Source organism: Sturnira hondurensis, unplaced genomic scaffold, assembly GCF_014824575.4.
Source record: "Sturnira hondurensis isolate 20B ecotype Veracruz unplaced genomic scaffold, ASM1482457v3 Scaffold0023759, whole genome shotgun sequence".
Classification (NCBI taxonomy): Eukaryota; Metazoa; Chordata; class Mammalia; order Chiroptera; family Phyllostomidae; genus Sturnira; species Sturnira hondurensis.
Genome location: NW_028096390.1, coordinates 628,677 through 646,047, shown reverse-complemented (window position 1 = coordinate 646,047; position 17,371 = coordinate 628,677). Strand labels below are relative to the sequence as shown.

At 38.4% G+C, this 17,371-nt stretch overlaps 1 protein-coding gene across 1 annotated transcript in view; it reads right to left on the bottom strand.

The window, feature by feature from the left end:
- Positions 1–17,371, bottom strand: part of SAMTOR (S-adenosylmethionine sensor upstream of mTORC1) — a 190,930-nt gene that overhangs the window by 129,798 nt on the left and 43,761 nt on the right.

Below are 17,371 nucleotides of genomic sequence, written 5' to 3'. Positions count from 1 at the left end.
TATAATACTTGAAAATTATTTCTGTGCCTCAAGAGATAATTCCTGCTGGTCCCAATTCCTATACTATAAAAATGAAGATTTATCACGATGTATTGCTTTAAGCTCATTACAGTATAGCCCATATCAGGTTGCTATCCAGAATCAGAAACTGATGAATGGCATAACCTTAAACAATTTTTTGTATCTAATATAATTTTACAGTGAATACAGTAGGGCATCATACCTTGTATATACAAAATCTGTGCAGAAAAATTCCAATCATTGTTAATGATTGTGAGAACAGTTTGCACATCACTGATGTAACCTGGAAGCCAAGGAAAGTGGAATAGAATGTGCATGCATGAACAGTGATGACCCCACTGTACTAGTGAGTAGGGCAGAAGATGCTGTTGAGTGAGCATGTGTACTGTGTGGCTTCAAAATGACTGAGTGAGCAGAGCAATGAATCTGTATCAAATTTTACCTTAAGCTTAAACATTCCTCCACAGAAACTATTTCGATGATTCAGAAGGCTGCAGCTATGGGCAAATAGTGATTGGCAGCTTCATTATGACAACACACCCATTTATACATCACATCTTATGCAGACAATACAATCTAACAAATTTGTTTCCAATAAGCTAAAGATAACTAAGTGCTACTAGAGCCATCTTACAGAAAAAAGAAATGAACTTCTGGCCAACCTAATATAATGTTGGATGCTTGGACACATTCACAGAAAAAAATCCATAGATTATATAAAACCAAAAGTGAACACTAACATAAACTATGGATTTTGGATGATGATGATATGTCAATATACGTTCATTGATTATAACAAATGCAACACTCTGAGTGGATACTGACAGTAGGGGATACTGTGCACACACGGCAGTGGGTATATGTGGGAACTACCTGTACTTTTTCTCCAGTTTTGCTGTTACTCAAAACTGCTCTATAAAATAAACTCTACCTGAAATGGGAAAAAAATCCAACTCAGAATAGATATCATGTGCCTTCTGATATAATATAATACACTGAGAAGGGTACTATCACTTATATAATATTTTGCTAATATGCTTAACTTCAATCTAATCAAAAAGAAACAACCATATAAAGCCAAACTGAGTGATTTCTTTTTCCTAGGAACTAGAAAACCAGTGTGAGTCAAGGATTTTGTACCTATCCAAGTTGTGCATCTTGTAAAACCATAGAAAAGCAGCTTTTGTTATGTAAAAATTCATGAACCATTATACATGCAAGTTGTTTATAAAGAATCTACTGGAAGATAAATTCAACCATGAGATGATGCAGAAATATTGGTGAAGAGGATGGTAGTGAATAAAAAGCATTAAATAAAATTAAAAAAAAGATTTTTATAATCCTAAAGGCAACAATTCCAAATGAAGATGAAATAGTTATAAATATTTATGTGCTATTTATCAGAGCAACCATCTCTTTACAAAGCAGAAAAACCAGAAAGATGCATGTAGAAACAGACATAGTTAACAACAGGTAACTTTTAAAAACACCACTTTTGATCAAATGAATGAAAAATAAGCCCTAAAGAGCATAATAAGGTTTATATTATCATTATTTAAAAAATATTGCTCTCACACAGACAGTACAGCTTCTTATCAAGTGTACATGGAATAGTCACAGTATGAGTCATGAAAAAATAATGCAAAGAAAATCATCCAATCACAATGCAATACAACTAAAACTAACAACAAAGTAGATCCAAAAAGCTATTTCACCCGCAAATGTTTTAAATTAAATAACTCTGGGTCAAATAAAAATATTGATAAAAATCACAGGATAACAAAAAACAAAAAGAACAATAAGGAAAACAAGAATAGTCAGAATCTAAGGAATGCAACTGAAATAGAGACCCGAGGAAAATTCAAGTCATTTAATATTATACCAATACAAATAAAGTAATAAAAATAAATGAAGTAAATATCCAAGTCAAAGGATTAGGATAAAAAATATAAACAAAATAAAAAAAGAGGAAGAAGGTATTAATGATTTATAAAAATAGGACTAACAAATAAATATATAAACGGGTTCTTTAGCTTGCATAACTTTATCCAAATAAAATTGAAAACTTAGATGAAACAATTTTTCTAAGAAAGAGATCCAAGATGGCAGCAGAGCAGGTGGAAGCTATACTAACCACCTCCCAGGACCAAAGTGGAATTACAACTAAATTATAGAAAAATCATCATGAATAATCAACTGAACAATACCTGGAGAAAAGCCTTATAATCAAGGACTTTACAGAAGAAACCACATCCACTACATTAAGATTGGCAGGAATCGGGAAGGCATGAGATGGCTGCCAGGGCTCCCACAAGCAACCGATAAAGTTCCAGAGGGATATTTCAGTGGCTGGGGGGAGGTGGTCCACCTGAGAATTGTGGGATCTAAACCCGAAGCTTCACACCACAGCTAAGAGCACCAGAACTAGAAAAGAACCCAAATAACATCTGTCTGCAAAAAGTAGTGGGGTTTCTGTCTGCTAGAGAGAGATGGCTAGAGACAGAGAGCACACAAAATGTTGTTTGTACTCACTTACCTTGGGCTGTAGCTGAGGAAGGGCAGAACAGACTAGAGCAATATGAGAAGAGTCTGGGGTAGGTGGCTCTGGGGAGAATGCTGAAGGGTCAGCCACCAGGATCCCTGTGCTGAGTCATTCCCCATGATGCTGGAACCAACTTCCTCAGGCAGAACTCTCTCTTCCAAGTGGCATCAGCCTGAGGGTAAGCAATAGTCCCACCTGCAGGAATCCCTGTGGAGCTTAAGCTCTACTGAGTAGTACTGGTAGAGGCACTTTCACTGCTTAACCTAACAGAAAGCCAGCAGGGTAAGGAAGATCTTTGAGAGATTTGAGACTACAAGTGACCCTCCCCAAGCCCTGGTGCTCATAAAAGTCAGCCTTGGTGCGCAGGTTGAATCTAGTTACACACATCCAGGCCCAGCAGAGGGAGCCACACAACGTGTAGGTTGCTAATAGTTCCAAAAAGGCTGCCAAGGGTCAGTCAGCATTTGACATAGGGCTGCAACAGAGTCTTGGCATTCCTGCCTAATACATAAAAAACAAACACAATGGGCAGCCAAAACGGGAAGAAAAGGAAACAGGCCTCAGAAGTAAGAACAAGAGAATTCTCCAGAAGAATTATATGAAATGGAAGCAAACAGCTTATCAGTATAAAATTTAGAGGAATGATTATAAGGGTGCTCAACAGTATCAAAAAGGACATAGAAACCATAGAAAAACAGTCATGTGTTCAGAATGCAATATCTGAAATAAATAATATGGGGGTGGACACCCAGAACCCAGAATTTATTTATAAAAATTGTGTATTTATCTTTACATGTTTAAACTTCATTCACCATCAAAGTACTCTCTATTTGATGCAATAAACCTATTGTGACTTTTTTCCACTGCTCAAAATAGTTTTTGAACTCACCAATTCTGATGCCCTTTAGTGCTATTGCCATTTTTTGTTTCAACTCTGCCACACTGGCAAAACCTTTCTGTTTGAGGACTTTATTCATTTGGGGAAACAAAAAAAAATGTGCTTGGGCCAAGATCAGGTGAATAGGGAGGGTTAGGGTTAGGCCCGCCAACAAAAAGGTTAGATTGTGGGGGTTATTTGCTACTACTAAGTGCACCTCACAGATTGATCAGAAGAGTGCAAAGCTAAGAGGCTCTTTGGCGCCAGCTTGCCACAACTGCGCTGAATGGAAGTGTGAACTCTGGGGACATGGGCTGAAAACTGGACACCTGTGATTATTGTAGCCCAAAGTGAGGCCCCATATTTGCCAAACGACAGGAAAGGAAAAACGGAGCTGAATCCCCCACTGCCGGCAGGAACCAGGAAGTTCTGCAAAACCTACTGGGCAGGCTTAACAATTTTTCTTTTTTTTAAGAGTTAAGACAGTAAGACCTGGAGCTGAGAGAAAACAGACAGATCCAGAAAGAAATCAGAAGGTGAACACCAAAACCTGAGAAAAATTTCACCTTTCTCTATTAGAACTTAATTTTCTCTCTCTTCTTCACTCACTCAGGTTTTTAGTTTGTTTTTACTGTTTGTTCTTTATTACTCTTTCATGTTGCATTTTAGTTTCTCTTCTTTCACTTCACTCATATTCCAAGTAACACCCTAGCTGGGTATTTTACTTTTTATTCTTTTTATTCAGATTATATATTAATCATATTATTGTTTTCTTTTTAAATTTTTATTTAGTTCTTGTTCATATACAGTTTTCTGTCTTATATTCACAGCCCTGCTCCCCCAGTGCTACCCACCTCCCTCCCATTTCCGCCACCCTCACCATAGTTATTGTCCATGTGTCGTTAATACTTGTTCATGTGAGTCCATTCCCTTTTCCCCTATGATTCTCTCCGATCTCCCCTATGGACCCTGCCAGCCTGTTCCGGATTTGGGTGTCATTGGTCGTATTTTGCTTGTTTCCTTGTTTCTCTTCTTGTTTAGATTCCTGTTAACAGTGAGATCATGCGGTATTTGTCTTTCAACGGCTGGCTTATTTCGCTCAGCATAATGCTTTCCAGTTCCATCTATGATGCTGCAAAGGGTAGGAGCTCCTTCTTTCTTTCTGCTGCATAGAATTCCATTGTGTAAATGTACCATAGTTTTTTGATCCACTCATTTACCTATGGGCATCTAGGATGCTTCCAACTCTTGGCTATCGTAAATCATGCTGCTATGAGCATTGGGGTGCATAGGTTCTTTGGGATTGGTGTTTTAGTGTGCTAAGGACATAATACCAGCAGTGGAATTGCTGGGACAAAAGGCACGTTCATTTTTAGTTTTCTGAGAAAATTCCATACTGTTTTCCATAGTGGTTGTACCAGTCTGCAATCCCACCACCAGTGAACTAGAGTCCCCTTTTCCCCACAAACTCTCCAGCACTTGTTGTATGTTTCTGTTTATGATAGCCATTCTGACTAGTGTAAAGTGGTATCTCATTGTGGTTTTACTTTGCACCTCTCTGATAGCTAGCGATACTGAGCATCTTTTCATGTGTCTCTGGATCCTCTGTATGTTCTCCTTGGAGAACTGTCTTATTCAAGTCCTTTGCCCATTTTTTAATTGGGTTGCTTGTCTTCTTAGAGTGGAGTTGTGTGAGTTCTTTATATATTTTGGAGATTAAACCTTTGTCTGAGGTATCATTGGCAAATATGTTTTCCCATGTGTTTGGATCTCTTTTTATCTTGATACTGTTTTCCTTAGCCATGCAGAAGCTTTTAATTTTTTTTTCAATTCTTTAAATTTAATTATTTTTCAAGTACAGTTTTCTGTCTATTACTCCCATCCCATCCCATCCCCCATCCTCCCCCCTCCCTCCCATTTCCAGCCTTCTCAGTTGTTGTCCATGTATCCTTTATATAGGTTCCTCTAAATCCCTCCCCTATTTCCCCTGAAATTCCCTCCCCTCTCCCCTCTGGTCACTGTCAGCCTGTTCTCTATTTCAGTGTCTTTGGTTATATTTTGCTTGCTTGTTTGTTTTGTTGTTTAGCTTCCTGTTAGAGGTGAGATCATATGGTATTTGTCCTTCAACACCTGGCTTATTTCACTCAGCATAATGCTTTCCAGTTCCATCCATGTTGTTGCAAAAGGTAGGAGCTCCTTCTTTCTTTCTGCAGCATAAAATTCCATTGTGTATATGTACCATAGTTTTTTGATCCATTCATTTACTGACGGGCACCTAGGTTGCTTCCAACTCTTGGCTATTGTAAATTGTGCTGCTATGAACATTGGGGTGCATAGGTTCTTTGGGATTGGTGTTTTAGGGTTCTTAGGATACAATCCCAGCAGTGGAATTGCTGGGTCAAAAGGCAAGTCCAATTTTAGTTTTCTGAGAAAATTCCATACTGTTTTCCATAATGGTTGTACCAGTCTGCAATCCCACCAACAGTGGACCAGAGTCCCCTTTTCCCCACACCCTCTCCAACATTTGTTGTTTATTGCTTTGTTTATGATAGCCATTCTCACCGGTGTAAAGTGGTATCTCATTGTAGTTTTAATTTGCATCTCTCTGATAGCTAGTGATATTGAGCATCTTTTCATGTGTCTCTGGATCCTCTGTATGTCCTCCTTGCAGAAGTGTCTGTTCAAGTCCTTTCCCCATTTTTTAATTGGGTTAGTTGTCTTCTTAGAGTGAAGTCGTGTGAGTTCTTTGTATATTTTGGAGATTAAACCTTTGTCTGAGGTATCATTGGCAAATATGTTTTCCCATACAGTTGGTTGTCTTTTTATTTTAATGCTGTTTTCTTTAGCTGCGCAGAAGCTTTTTATTTTGATGAGATCCCATTTGTTTATTCTTTCCTTTATAGTCCTTGCTCTAGGGGACATATCAGTAAAAATGTTGCTGCGTGAAATATCTGAGATTTTCCTGCCAATGTTCTCCTCTAGGACTTTAATGGTGTCATGGCTTATATTTAAGTCTTTTATCCACCTTGAATTTATTTTGGTGTATGATGTAAGTTGGTGCTCGAGTTTCATTTTTTTGCATGTAGCTGTCCAGTTCTCCCAACACCATTTGTTGAAGAGGCTATCTTTACCCCATTTTATGATACTGCCCCCTTTGTCGAATATTAATTGACTGTAGAGATTTGGGTTTATTTCTGGGTTCTCTATTCTGTTCCATTGGTCTATGTGCCTGTTTTTATGCCAGTACCAGGCTGTTTTGATTACAGTGGCCTTGTAATACAGTTTGATATCAGGTATTGTGATCCCTCCTACTTTGTTCTTCTTTCTTAACATTGCAGCTGCTATTCGGGGTCTTTTATGGTTCCATATAAATTTTTGAAGTGTTTGTTCTATGTCTGTGAAATATGCCATTGGTACTTTAATAGGTATTGCATTGAATCTGTAAATTGCTTTGGGTAGTATGGACATTTTGATGATGTTAATTCTTCCAATCCATGAACACGGTATACGTCTCCATTTGTTTGTGTCTTCCTTGATTTCTGTCTTCAGTGTTGTGTAATTTTCTGCATACAGGTCTTTAACCTCCTTGGTTAGATTTATTCCCAGATATTTTATTTTTCTTTTTGCTATATCGAATGGGATTTTTTTCTTGATTTCTGCTTCTGCTGATTCATTGTTAGTATACAGAAATGCCTTTGATTTCTGGATATTGACTTTGTATCCCGCTGTTTTGCCAAATTCATTTATTAGTTCCAGCAGTTTTTTGGTAGAGTCTATAGGATTTTCCATGTACACTATCATGTCATCTGCAAACAGTGACAGTTTTGTTTCCTCCTTTCCGATTTGGATGCCTTTTATTTCCTTTTCTTGTCTGATTGCTGTGGCTAGAACTTCCAATACTATATTAAATAGAAGTGGTGAAAGTGGACAACCTTGTCTTGTTCCTGATCTTAGTGGAAAAGCTTTCAGTTTTTGCCCATTCAGTATGATGTTGGCTGTAGGTCTTTCATATATGGCCTTTATTATATTGAGGAATGCTCCCTCTATTCCCACTTTGCTGAGTACCTTTATCATAAATGGGTGTTGTACCTTATCAAAAGCTTTTTCCGCGTCTATTGATATGACCATGTGGTTTTTGTCCTTGCTTTTGTTTATGTGGTGTATTACATTTACTGATTTGCGGATATTGAACCATCCTTGCATCCCTGGGATGAATCCCACTTGGTCATGGTGTATGATCTTTTTGATGTATTGTTGGATGCGATTTGCCAATATTTTGTTGAGGATTTTAGCATCTATGTTCATCAGTGATATTGGCCTAAAGTTTTCTTTCTTTGTTGTGTCTCTATCTGGTTTTGGAATTAGGATAATGCTCGCTTCATAAAAAGAGTTTGGGAGTTTCCCATCATTTTGGATTTTTTGGAATAGTCTGTGAAGAATAGGGGTTAGCTCTTCCTTAAACGCTTTGTAGAATTCTCCTGTGAAACCATCTGGTCCGGGGCTTTTGTGTGATGGGAGTTTTTTGATTACTGCTTCAATTTCATTTGCTGTTATTGGTCTGTTCAGGCTTTCTACTTCTTCTTCATTGAGTTTTGGAAGATTATATTTTTCTAGAAATTTGTCCATTTCACCTAGGTTTTCAAATTTCTTGGCATACAGTTCTTCATAGTAATTCCTTACAATCCCTTCTATTTCTGTGGTATCAGTTGTAATCTCTCCTCTTTCATTTCTGATTGTGTTTATTTGTGTCCTCTCTCTTCTTTTCTTAATGAGCCTACTTAAAGGCTTGTCTATTTTGTTTATCTTTTCAAAAAACCAACTCTTGGATTCATTGATCCTTATAATTGTGCTTTTGGTCTCTATGTCATTTAATTCTGCTCTGATCTTGGTTATTTCCTTCCTTGTACTTGCTCTGGGCTGTCTTTGTTGTTGTTCTTCGAGTTCTTGCAGGCGTCGGGTTAGGTTGTTTGTTTGAAATGTTTCTATTTTCTTTAGGTAAGCCTGTATTGCTATGAACTTCCCTCTCAGGACTGCCTTGGCCGTGTCCCATAAGTTTTGGGTTGTTGTGAGTTCATTTTCATTTGTTTCCAGAAACTTTTTGATTTCTTCCCTAATTTCAATCTTGACCCATTCGTTGTTTAATAGCATACCATTCAGTCTCCATGATTTTGGGTGTTTTGGGTTTTTTCCTTTGGGGTTGGTTTCTAATTTCAGTCCCTTGTGGTCAGAGAAAATGCTTGGTATGATTTCAATTTTCTTGAATTTGTTGAGGCTCATTTTGTGTCCTATCATGTGGTCTATCTTTGAAAATGTTCCATGTGCATTTGAAAAGAATGTGTATTTAGCTTCTTTGGGATGAAGCGCTCTATATATATCAGTCAAGTCCATTTCTTCTAGAGTGTCGTTTAATGCTGCTATATCTTTGTTGATATTTTGTTTGGAAGATCTGTCCATTTTTGACAGTGGGGTGTTAAAATCCCCTACTATAATTGTGTTGCTGTCAATATCTTTCTTGAAGTCTTCTAGGATTTTTCTTATATATTTGGGTGCTCCTATGTTGGGTGCATATATATTTATGATGTTAATGTCTTCGTGCTGGATTCTTCCCTTGAGCAATATGAAGTGACCTTCTGGGTCTCTCTTTATGGCCCTTTTTTTGAAGTCTATTTTGTCTGATATTAGAATTGCTACCCCGGCTTTTTTTTCTTGTCCATTTGCTTGGAAAATTTGTTTCCAGCCTTTCACTTTTAGTCTGTGATGGTCTTTTGTCCTGAGGTGGGTCTCCTGTAGGCAGCATATGTGTGGGTCATGCTTTCTTATCCATTCAGCTATTCTATGTCTTTTAATTGGTGCATTTAATCCATTTACATTTAAGGTTATTATTGAAAGGTACTTATTCATTGCCATTTGTGTACCTGTGTTCCTCTCCCTCTCTCTCTCTTTTTCTTCCTTTCCTAAAACAGCCCTTTTAGTAATTCTTGTAGAGCTGGTTTGGTGGAGGCATATTCTTTAAGACTTCTTTCGTCTTGGAAGCTCTTTATTTGGCCTTCTATCTTGATTGAGAGCCTTGCTGGGTACTGTAGCCTTGGTTGTAGTCCTCTGTTTCTCATTACTTGGAATATTTCTTGCCGTTCTCTTCTTGCTTGGAATGTTTCCATTGAGAAGTCAGTAGCCCACCTTATTGGGACCCCCTTGTATGTTACTTCCTTTTCTCCCATGCTGCCTTTAGGATTTTCTCTTTGTCTTGGAGTTTTGCCATTTTAATGATGATGTGTCTTGCAGTAGGCCTCTTTGGGTTCCACTTGATTGGGACTCTCTGCGATTCCTGAATCCGTGTGACTTTCTCTCTCCTCAACTTAGGAAAATTTTCCGTTATTACTCTTTCAAGGAGGTTTTCTATCCCTTGTTCTTCTTCCTCTCCTTCTGGTATTCCCATTATTCGGATATTATTACATTTCATGTTGTCTTGCATTTCTCTTAAATTCTCCTCATTTTTTCTGATTCTCTTTTCCATTATTTGGTCTGTCTGGGAGATTCTTTCTATCCTGTCTTCTATCTCACTTACGCGATCTTCCGCCATATCGATCTATTCTTCATACCTTCTACTGTGTTCTTCAGTTCAGAAATTGTATTCTTCATTTCCTCTTGGCCTTTACTAATGGTTTCTATTTCCCTTTTCATGTTGGTGTAGTTTGCAGAGAGTTCATTGTAGCTCCCCTGTAGTTTCTGGTAGCTCGTTGTAAGCTCTTTGAATTTCCTGATAACCAGTGCTTTGAATTCAGTATCTGATAGTTGGCTTGCCTCTATTTCATCTAACATTCTTTCTGAGACTTCCTCCTTTTCTTTCATTTGGGGATTGTTTCTTTGTCTTCCCATTGTTTGTGTTGCTCTTCTTGTTGTCCTCAGCTTCTTAAATTGATCTATTCTGGGTTCCTGGGTTTATGGTGAGAACTTCTGTGGTAGGATGCCTGTGAGATTCAGTGATGCAGTCTCCTGCAGGTATCTTGGTGTTCTCCGCTTCCGCCTACTCCTCTTGTTGGTTTCCAGCTGGTCAAACCTTTTCTTCTGGTCTCCCTAGCTGCAGCAGCCTGAGGGGCTATTAGTGTGGCCTTTCTCTCCTCTCGGTGAACTTAGCTGGTCTCGCCAGTGCCCTCCAAAGATCCAGAATGGCGCCGCTCTTCCGTGCCCCGCTGAGAGCAGGTTTTTCCCCAGGCTTCCCAGCCCTGGCCTGGCATGAGGGCACACACTCCCAGCCAGGCTTTCCTGGTCTTGCAGGCTTGGGCTTGGACCTTTTCCAGTGCTGTGGCTGCACACACTGGGCAACTCACAATTCTTCCAAGCAGGCAGCCACAGCCTGACTTCCCATGCTTCTCAGTCTGAGCCCAGCTGGGTAGGAATGGAGCTGGCGACTGGCACTTTCCACGGGCCCTGCCAGCAGCCTGCAGCTCCCCGAGGCTGTGTGAGCGCCCACTGGAGTCCCCTGCTATTGGGAATGCGTGCCACCGGACATGCAGGGGACTCCCAGACCTCCAAGCTGATAACCACACCGGACTCCGGGTGTTTCTCAGTCTGTGCCCTGCTGGGTAGGGATGGATCTGGTGATTGGCACTCCCTCAGGGGCCCTGTCAGTAGCGCGCCTCTCCCCGAGACTGTGGGAGCGCCGGCTCAGGCTACTGGGAATGCCGGGGCCCCTCAATTCCCCAAACTGGCAACCACAGCCTGACTCCACGGGTTATCAGAGCTCTCCAGTTTGCTTCCCAGTGCCCACTCCTCTCTGCCACTACAGGCAGACCGATCACTCCTGGTGTTTTCCAATCTGCACCCTGCTGGTTCGAGAGGATGCGACTAGTTCTCTCATAGGGTTGTCTTTGTTGCCCTCCCTCGGCTCTCAGAGATCAAGGCGGCCCTGCCAGGGCCCTGGTGCTGCCCCGCAAAGGGCCCGCAGCCTCTGTGCTGTTCCCTCGTACCTTGCTGATCTGAGGTCCGTCTCCTTTCCTCAACCTCTGGTCATTCAGTGTCCGCTATACTCTCTGGGGTCCTGCCGTCCCATATGCTGGGTCCCTGTTGGGTGTTTGCTGTGCTCCCCTGCAGAGCAGCCTGGTTTTTCTCCGGCACATGAAGGGAAGCGAAATCCTTTGTCCTACTCCACTGCCATCTTCCCCTCCCTCCCATATATTTTTAAATTTGCTTTCTAAAAATAATTTTGGAATTTTCTTTTTTACAGCAAAGTGAAACGTATGTATTTATTGGAGATTTTCCTTGTTTTCTCTCTTTCCTCTCTCTTTCTTTTTCCTGTAAGATACATTCATATTTTTATAGGATGCCTACAATGGGTAAGAAAATAAATTATCACATTGATTTAGATTCATTACAAATACCTATATATTGGAATCATTATGAGGCTAATTATTAATTATTGAGTGCTCTGATTGATTGAACTTGAATATATTTCTTGTTCTCTTGACTACGTCTTTGAGACAAATCTTAGGAAGGGTTCTTAGTTTCTTTTGATAATGAAAATTATTATCCTTTCAATAAGATTGTTTTTAAAAAATTGATTGACTTAATAACTAAACGATAATAAAAATCCTTAGAATTGAGTTTTAATGTTTGGGGTTTTTTTTTATTTGTATCCAGTTTGAATATGTATATTGAGCACTAGTTAACCTTAAGTTTTTGGCTTTTTAGAGACCACACTATAAATTATTTTGAAAATACTTTGTTTAAAGGGCAAATACCTTGTATTTTGAATACTATAAAAAACATATAATTTGCCCTGGCTGGTGTAGCTCAGTGGATTGAGCGTGGGCATGCGAACCAGAGTATCGTGGTTTGATTCCAAGTCAGGGCACATGCCTGGGTGGCAGGCTAGTTCCCAGCAGGGGACACACAAGAGGCAACCATGCATTGATATTTCTCACCCTCTCTCCTTCCCTTCCCCTCTAAAGATAAATAAATAAAATCTTTTTTAAAAATCCAAAAAAAACCCCATGTAACTGTCCATTATTAAAAAAATACCCAAATTTTCTACTCTTTTTGTTTAATAACTTTATTTTTAAATATGGTAATGAACTTATAAGTGTATTCTGGAAATGATGTGGACCCTGGCCTATGAAGTCCTTGTATTGTGGTTGCCACTAACAAATTCACACGGACTAAAGAAGTCCTGTGGAGAGAAAGGGACAGCATGGCCACTCTCTTCAGTGAGAGAGGGCTGCGACCCATGCCTGGACAGGCTTTTATTGCTTTTCTGGGCACATTACATCCACGATGGTCCTCATTTACTATGCTCAGGTTCGCTTTAGGTGGTTACCTTTTACAGAAAACAAAGGAGATGGTGTTGCTAATTACGTCAGACAAGAGGAATATTTGCAAATGCAAAGGTCAAAGTGGTTGAATCTGGTTACACCCATCCTTAGGAGGTTTAGCAGATTTTTGGAAGTTAGTTTAAAGATATGCAGTAAGCATTTTCTGCTCAATTCAGGGTGAGGGAGTTTTAGCAAAAGCAAGCCTCAGAGCAGCCTAGGTAAATGCAGACCTGATTCCCCTCCAGGAAAACTTATCTGAGGGCATGAATCTTGTTTGCCGACCTTACTCCCTGCTGGTCTTTCCCACTGGGGGCTGGGCTACATTTCCCACTGCCATGTGGAATGGTCCCCTGTATGGAAAGTGGAATTTTCTGATAACTAAATGCTGTTTTTTTTTTTTTAACTTTAAAACCACTAGACATTGAACATAGTGTATACCTGGTAGTCTGGTTTGATACATTTTTAAAAAAAATAAGTGCATGTACAAAAATAAATTCAAGGTCGATAAAAGATTTAAATATAAGTCATGACACCATTAAAGTCCTAGAGGAGAACATAGGCAGGAAAATCTCAGATATTTCACATAGCAGTATTTTCACTGATATGTCCCCTAGAGCAAGTGACATAAAGGAAAGAATAAACAAATGGGATCTAATCAAAATAAAAAGCTTCTGCACAGCTAAAGAGAACAGTATTAAAATAAAAAGTGATCAAAACATATGAGAAAACATATTTGCCAGTGATACCCCAGACAAGGGTTTAATCTGAAAAATATATAAAGAACTCACAAGATTCCACTCTAAGAAGATAACCCAATTAAAAAATGGGCAAAGGACTTGAACTGACACTTCTCCAAGGAGGACATACAGAGGGGCCAGAGACACCTTAAAAGATGCTCAATATCACTAGCTATCAGAGAGATGCAAATTAAAAACACAATGAGATACCACTTCACACCAGTCAGATTGGCCATCATAAACAAAACAACAAAAAAGTGTTAGAGAGGTTGTGGAGAAAACGGGACCCTAGTTCACTATTGGCAGGATTGCAGACTGGTACAACCACTATGGAAAACAGTATGGCATCTTCTAAGAAAACTAAAAATGCATCTGCCTTTTGACCCAGCAATTCCACTGCTAGAATTACATCCTAAGAACCTTGAAACACCAATCCCAAAGAACCTATGCACCCCAATGTTCATAGCAGCATAATTTACAATAGCTAAGAGGTGGAAGCAACCTAGGTGCCGGTCAGAAAATGAATGGATCAAAAAATTATGGTACATATACACAATGGAATTCTATGCAGCAGAAAGAGAGAAGGAGCTCCTACCCTTTGCAACATCATGGATGGAACTGGAAAGTATTATGCTGAGCGAAATAAGCCAGGTGGTAAAAGACAAATACCATACGATCTCACATTTAACAGGAAGCTAAACAACGAAGCAAACAAGCAAAAAAAATATAACCAAAGACACTGAAATACAGAACAGGCTAACAGGGACCAGAGGGGAGAGGGGAGAGAATTTCTGGGGAAAAGGGGAAGGATTCACAGGAACAAGTAAAAAGGACACATGGACAAAAACAAGGGGTGGTGGAAATGGGAGGGAGGTGGGGAGGGCTGTGGGGGGTGGGCTGGGATGTGGGTAAAAGGCAGAAAACTGCTTGAACAACAATTAAAATTTAAAGATAAAATAAAAATTATATGGAAGTATATTTTCCCAAATGCAGCTAAAGCAATCGTGAAGAACAATGTGTGAAGACTGGCTCTGAAACATGTAAAGACATATTAAAATGCTATTAAATAAATAAATACATACATACATAAGTACATGGTTTGAAATTCTGGATCCAGGGTGACTTAGATGGAATATAGGGAACATATCAGATTTGTTTTGCTATTATAATATCTACCACCTTTTACTACATCTTCTCTGCTTCCTTTAATGCCAGTACTTACTCATGAAATTTATTATCTTTAGTTTTTGAAATAGATTATTTTTTCAAAAAATATATTGAAACAATGCAAAGTATATACAGTAGCATTGTTTTGTCTCAGTAATATATTATTTAAGTGCACTACACTTTACTAATCACACATTAGTTTCAGTATCAGAATACTTAGAGAATGTCTGGAGACTCTTCAATGTTATTGAAAACATGAAATTGAACTTGACTGCCATCAGTTTGTGTTGAACAAACTTACAGACAAAATTTGGGTTTTTTCTCAAAACTTCATTGAAACAGGTAGTAAGCCTTAAAACTCCATAAGAAATTGACAAGATTTCTAAGGTGGCTGTAAAGTAGATGAAAGCTGCATCTACTTCCTTTCCACCTTAAACCAATTTACAGCTAAATTACAGATCAATCAACCTGACAACAAACTGAAAGCTAGCTAATATGAAATATTATAACCAAGGAGTATAGAAAATGCTACATAGAGACTGGCAAGAAGTGTTCAGATGTAGTGGGAGAAAGCCCCCATATGCAGATGTGGTAGCAGCTGAGAAGCTGGAGATACATTCTGGCAATGGAACTCACTCCCACTAGGAGCATGGAGTCTTAACCACATGCAGGATTCCCCAGCCCAGGGCAACGGAGATCGGCAGAAGAGTCTGTATAGCATCTGGTGGTGGGATTCAGTGGGGATTTATACTGCCTGGGAGACTCAGAGCACACCCTCACAGGGTAGAGCACATTGTTGGTTTTCAGCCTAGTCAGACTGTGTGCTTAAAAAAAACCAATAGTTTTTTCAAAGTTTGAATAGATAAATGTTACAATAGTTCAACTTATTTTTTTCTAAAAACTTTAATACTAAAGTCTAATTGCCTCATTTGAGGAATAATTTGACTGTAATTGTTAAGTCCAAATTTGGTTATTCTATTTGTGTTTTTAAGTTTATTTCATCACCAGACAATTGCCTACATTTGAACATGAGGCAAGAGAATGTGTATCTTATGCCAAAGGACATTGAATGAAGCCTTAGATCATTTTTGTTTACTCTTTTTTAAAAATATTTTACTTATTTATCTTTAGAGGGGAAGGAAGGAGAGAAATAGCAGTATATGGTTGCCCCTCGTGTGTCCCCTGCTGGGAACTGGCCTTGCAACCCAGGCATGTGCCCTGACAGAGAATCGAAGTGTGATCCTTTGGTTTGCAGGCCTGTGCTCAATCCACTGGGCTATACCAGCTAGGGCCATTTTTGTTTACTCTTTTACCCTTACAATTATGTTAAGGTCATTTATTTGGCCATAGCATTCTCACACCTCTTTATCAGAACTCAGATGGACATTTCATATTTTATATTAAGTGTGATGACATACTTAATTTTTCCTAAAAGGTAGTAGCTGGAAGTAATACACTCGCCAAATAATGTCTAAAATTTTTATTCAGAACATTGTATAAATACTTAAAACTTTGGAGAGGCTTCCAAGGTAATTTCTTTAGTAACATTTTTGCACTGGGAATACAATTTTTTAAAGTTCATTATACTTAGAACCAGTCCAGATGTATATAAATAAAAATATTTAACTCGCTAGTTTATGTTGCCTTATCATCCATCAACCCCTTTTTATAAAGTGTTGGGAACTGATAATTATGTAGAGATCCAAAAGTACAGTTAACTTAATTTATTTTTTCCTTGTTTTTAGTGGGAGATTTTGATAAGATCTGGAGAGAACATTGTGAGGATGAGGAAACACTTTGTGAATATGCTGTTGCAATGAAAAATTTGGCAGATAATCATTGGGCAAAAAGTTGTGAAGGTGAAGGTCGTATTGAATGGTGTTGTAGGTGAGTGTTTTATGAACTAACATGTTTGGTTTCTAATGTATTGTTGACACTCTCAAATTTAAATAACGCTGTGTATAATTTATTGTACCAAAATGGAAGTGTTTGAAAACAATTGATGTTTTTTAAACAACTTCTCACCCCTTGGTTTACTTTCTCTAGGTTTATTTTATTCCTTTTCAAATCAAAAGGTTTTTCTTTGATATAATTTTAAATTTTCTGGTTCAACTCTATTTCAAAGAATAGCTTTAAATACGTTTAACATGTTTAACATCAATCCAATAAAATATGAAAATTAACCTGACTCATCATTAATAAGGTAGAAGATAGGAATTTCTCTAGATAAATATCCATATTTGGATTCAAGTAGAAGTGAGTATTTTTCTATAATTTACAATTTGGAAACTTCTGATAAGTTTCAAAATTCTGAATTTTTGGTGTATGATTCGGAGTATTCCAGCACTTATATTGACTTTGGAAGATGTTTATTTTCTCATAGTATAGATTCTAATGTTAAAAAGATCAGGAAATAAAATATTGATGATAATTTTCCCAAAGTGATAAAACTATAAGAATGGATATGTGTTAACTGGATTTTAAAATAAACTCCCAGAAAACAAATATTATCCTTCAACATGGACAATAAATTTACAATGACATCAGTGTATATATTTTAACATGATTTTTAAAAAAAGATTTTCCTTATTTATTTTTAGACCCAGGTGGAAGACAGAGAGGGAGAGAAACATCTATGTGTGGTTGCCTCTTACCTGCCCCATACTGGGGACCTGGCCCGCAACCCGTGCATGTGCCCTGACTAGAAATCAACCAGTGA